Source organism: Hibiscus syriacus, unplaced genomic scaffold (assembly GCF_006381635.1).
Source record: "Hibiscus syriacus cultivar Baekdansim isolate YM2019G1 unplaced genomic scaffold, ASM638163v2 tig00110017_pilon, whole genome shotgun sequence".
In the NCBI taxonomy this organism is placed as follows: Eukaryota; Viridiplantae; Streptophyta; class Magnoliopsida; order Malvales; family Malvaceae; genus Hibiscus; species Hibiscus syriacus.
The window spans coordinates 327,296-332,616 of NW_024062565.1; the positions used below are offsets into that span (position 1 = coordinate 327,296).

At 34.4% G+C, this 5,321-nt stretch overlaps 1 pseudogene; it reads left to right on the plus strand.

Moving 5' to 3' along the window:
- Positions 1–634: 634 nt before the first annotated feature.
- Positions 635–5,321, plus strand: LOC120212837 (annotated as a pseudogene).

Below are 5,321 nucleotides of genomic sequence, written 5' to 3' on the forward strand. Positions count from 1 at the left end.
AAAATGCAATTTTATTTTTATACTACAAATATTATGTAAAATGAATAAAAATCAAAATAAATAATTTTAATTTAAAAATTGATTCATGTTCAAATCTGTATAATATAAACAAATTAAACTATTTTTAATATAAATCTCTAATCCGATTTGAATCCATATAAGTATATTTATTTATTCTGTTTATCATATTTATATGGTGCAAATTACATTACTATATTTTACATTGATATTGCATAAGGTACAAATAAAATCTTAATTATAATTATTAATGGTGGATCTTTCTAAAAATATTTTTAAAAGTAAACACATATAGATTAGTAATATAAAAAATTTTAAATAAATAAATACAAATAAAATTTTGAGCCGAAGCATTATTAATAAAATAAATAACTAATAAAAATAATTTGGGTTTCAAAGACGCTGAATTATATGTTGTTCCGTCTGGCAAACATATCCATGAGACGAGCGTCGATAATCACACCAACATTACAACAAATGATGATGGGAGGTTCAGCGACGTTGCCACTCTCGTAGCCCAGTGGTGAAGCGACGAACCAAATCTCATCAACGACGGTATTATTTAAATACGTGAAAATAATTAGGGGGTTTTAGTAGGCTGTTATCTCGGCAACGACTGGCCCCTTTAGTCCATTCCATGGCGTCGTTTTCTCCTTCCTCACTCTCACGTCTCCCCCCGCCATGTCCGCCTTCTTCTGCTTCTCTGCAACTTCACAGGCGAATCTCTTTCTCTCGTATCAGAATCGGTGCTTCTTCGACTTCGTCTACGTCTACTTCTCCAGTGATTCAGCACGCTCCTTCAAATCCGAAAGTTGTCGTCACTAGAGAACGAGGCAAAAACGCCAAGCTCGTTGACGCTCTGGTTTATACTAGCACTTTCTTCTTTGATTTCCCCCCTATTTAATGCTTCTGATTATTTTATTAAGCTCATTAGAGTTTTTCTCATTTCTTATTTGGAACTTGAAAGAAAGAAAAAAAGTTTAACTTTTACCATATATCATCAATCGTTCACTGCATTTTGAATTTAGGATCGTTTATCATCTGTTTGATTAAATGCTGAAACTAAAGCAACATCTAGGTCATTTTAATTGATTGCGCCTAAGTCTTTTTTTAACGTTTTTTCCTTATATATTTTCTTTTCCTTTTAATTTACTTCTTGAACTTCGAGTCTTGATCGTACCAAAGAAAAAGAAGGCTTAAAACAAATAAAGATTAAAGAATCTAGAGCACATGCCGTTAGTATTTCGTTGGGTCTAGCTGTATTAAAAAGACAGTTAACTTTAAAATCGTTGGTGACAAGATATATTTAGGTTCGGGGTTCGTTTGAAATGAATGAATTTTGAAAAACTTTAGGATATAATTTTTATTTTGGCTTAGATTTCATTTTTTTAATGTCTAGTTGATTTTACTTGACCATTATTAATGAAATTTCTTACTCCAATTTATGTTTTATGGCGCCTCGTCCGTTCCCTTTTAACATTGATTATTGACTGTTCTGTCTCCTGATGTTGAATTGTACTGCTGATTCTTGGGCCCCACTGACAGCTGTTGCATATAATAGTCCTTAAACATGTTTATTAGGCATAAAGGATGTAGCTATCTGTCTTAAGGACAATAAACACTGAATGGACATGCTGCTATATATTCAGCTCAACATTTATTATATATGTATTCAACATACGATTTAACTATATTACAGGCTGAACATGGGATCAATTGCTTGGAGCTTCCCCTTATTCAGCATACACAAGGACCTGACTTGGATAGTCTTGCTTCTGTTTTAAATGGTTAGTTTGAGAACTTCATGCTTAATATTGATAGTTGTGCCTAGTTAGTACAATGGATGGATTTTCAGTGAATTTACATTCGACATTCTCTTTCTGGAAATTTAAGTCTAGTCAGTTAGGATGATGATCTCCTTTTCTACTTGCTAGATATAATAAACAAGTTTAAATTCATTGTCTGCTAAGCTGTTGCTTGTCAAGCTTGTTGGCCCATAAACAAAGACCATGATATTTGAGATTTCTCAGCTTGATTGTACTACTTCTTCACTTGTCAAATGGTGGAATATCTTGGGAATGGTTATATGTTTATCGCCAAGAATAATATAATTATAATCAATGCTCCTAAGAAAAGTTGGTCCAAGTCATTTCTTATTGTATTGTTTTATAATACATATTCTTTTAATGTGGCAGCAGAAACTACCTTTGACTGGATTGTCATAACTTCACCTGAAGCTGGTTCGGTCTTTGTTGAGGCATGGTAGTAAGGGTTAGAGCTTGCAAGCAAGAAACTATCTACTTTTATGTGCATTTCTTGATGGGCATAAGGAATCTTAGTGCTTAAATGAAGAATCATGTGTTTGCTTTATGTCTCTCAAGTTTCTTCTGTATTACTCTTCCTTCTTTCTAATGTGTACTAGTTATCTTAGCCTTGTAATTCATACTTTTATTAGCAATGCCTTAAAGTTAAAAATTTGTGGGTGTGTGTAAAGGATATTTTTTTATGGCTGTAATTGCATTTTTTTTCTTCTGATTTGCATTTACTTAACTGTGCCTGTAACTTGGATGCATGGGTTTAATTTGTTTCTTTAGGGCAGCGGGAACCCCAAGTGTTAGGATAGGAGTCGTTGGAGCTGGTACAGCAAGTATTTTTAAGAATCTGAAGCAATCTCTTGATGTTGCGTTTGTACCATCAAAAGGTACTGATATTTCTCCACATAACTCTATTTTTCATCTTTGTTAGTGTTTGCTCCTGGGCCTTTTTATATGTTAATGAATGTATTTCGAGGAAAAATAGTGTTACGGTTACTTTGCATGGATTCTTCTAACTAATAAATAAAAAACATGACATGATTGTTTTTGTTCTATTTGTTTCAATGCAGTTACGAGTTTATATCATTTTTAGTTTAGAGTAGATCTTAATGTCTATAGTTGCTCCTCACTCTGTGAGATATTTCTCCTACATTAGCTTGTTGGTGCTGCAAGAACATTATCTACCCCTTCTTTTGTGTGACTGACATGTATTGTACAATTGAAATCATGATGCTAATTGCACTCTATCATCTTTTAAAATTCCACTCATCAGCAACAGGCAAAGTTTTGGCTTCTGAGCTTCCAAAGGATGGCAATAATAGGTGCACTGTCTTATATCCGGCTTCAGTTAAGGCTAGCAATGAGATTGGTATGATAATTGTTGTAGTTTTCTGATTTCATTTTCTTTATCTTTTTGGGGCTTATTTTGGCCCTTGCTGATTTTGAGAACTTTTTTGATTTGTTCTTTGGGAATACCTTCTCTCTCTCTAATGCATTAACATCTTAATAGAGGATTTCTAGAAAATAACATGAACATATAAGCAAATTAATTAGATGCAGTTGATTTGATTTTATAGATGTAAGAATCACTTGTGATTAGGGCATGTCATAATGAGTAGTCATGCTTTTCATTGAAAATGAGAGCCTCAAGTTTAATCTGTTAAACCATTTCTAAAACTAAAAAGGAAAAGGGATAATGAAACATTACCTCGAGGCTGGAGGGAAAACAAAGAGTTCTAAGTTTGAAAAAGTTCCCCTAGGTTGAATTGGTTTAAAGCCACAACCCCCACGTAACAAAGAAATCTATTATTTATTAATTAATGCACATCAAGTTGTGGTGGCATCCTTTACGATAAACATTTAGCAACCTCAAAAGTCCAGTTTTTCTTTCTGCATTTGTTCTTCCCTACTTTTTGGGTATTAATTACATGAAACTATTATTTTGCTTTTTCCCCTTGTTGAACTTTTTCTTACGTTTACTGTATTCAGTATCTTGCTTGAGTTTAATTAGTGAGAACGTATCCTGAGCCCTGGTTTTGGATATCTATTGCAGAAGAAGGCTTGTCTCATCGTGGATTTCAGGTTGTTAGGCTAAATACATACACAACTGTGAGTATCTTTGTATTGGTACTTTTTAGTTTCAGTTTCCTGTCCATATGTTTTACATTTTTTCTCCTTATCTGCCTCATCTGAAGTTGAATTACTTTGTTCATTTAGCTTACATAGAAACTTAATAATGCCTGCAAAGTAACCATTCATTGTAATGTTGAGATCAACACATCAGCGTAATCCAAAAATTCATTTTATAAGGACTGGGTAACTCCACGGGTGCTTGAGATATTTAGAAGAATTAATTATATCAGAAATACATCCCATGATGGTGTTAGGGAATGTGGCGTGCAGATAAATTATTAACTAAAAACAAAAAGAATATGATAAGTTTGTTATCCTTGCTTCTTGGGGATGCAAGATTTTTTCCTGATTCAAGATAGTAGCTTGTAATCGAGGACAGTTTACGACTTCCAGTTGACCATGCTCTATTAGTTCTTGATGTTCACTCATTCCTTTCAGGTACCTGTTGATCATGTTGACCAAGTTGTCTTGGAGAAGGCCCTGTCTGCCCCAGTTGTTTCTGTTGCTTCACCTTCTGCACTTCGGTATGGAGTTGATCCTTTTCCCAGCACCTGTAGACTGTCTTGAAATGTTTTTACATTTGTTAATCTGTTATAGAGTGCATTATCCATCCCATAGACTTGTTGCTTCATATAATTGGAACTATCATGATAGCTGGATTGACACCCTTTAATATGGATGACTTGTGCCTACTCCGGCTGCCTGGTTTGCCGTCCTTTGTCAGGACAATACTTGTTTACTGTAAACTTAGTTTGTGCACCTCTATTGCTGCAGAGCCTGGGTCAATCTTATTTCAGAACCTGATTCTTGGAGCAATGCTGTTGCCTGTATTGGGGAGACAACTGCTTCTGCTGGAAAAAGATTAGGATTGAGAAATGTGTATTTCCCAATGCAGCCTGGACTTGATAGGTAACCCCCCTCCCCCTCTCTGTCAAAATTTTCTTCATGATGTTTCAGTATTAGTGTTTACTGCAGCTAATTTGTATGGGTAGCCTTAGGTGACAGTAGGTTGAGTTTGAATTCCAATTACGTTGAAGGAGCCAGTTTTTTTTTTGCTTCAATAGCCTTGACTCTGCCAGAAAAACATGTATTCTTTTTAGTATTGAGCAAAATTCTCTTTGAGCTGAGCCTCCTTGACTTGGCAAAAACGATCTTTCCAGTTTCTTCTATTATGTTCACTTTTTTCTCTGTTTAATGAACCTTTTTAATCATTATTACTTATCAAATTGGAAGCGTTTTGGTTCTGAATAAATTAAAGAAACGGATTCTTGGATTTACGTGGATTACCAGCTGGGTTGGTAGCATCCTTGAAGCCTTAAGAGCTCATGACAGTTTTTAGGATCAAAATATATTAAG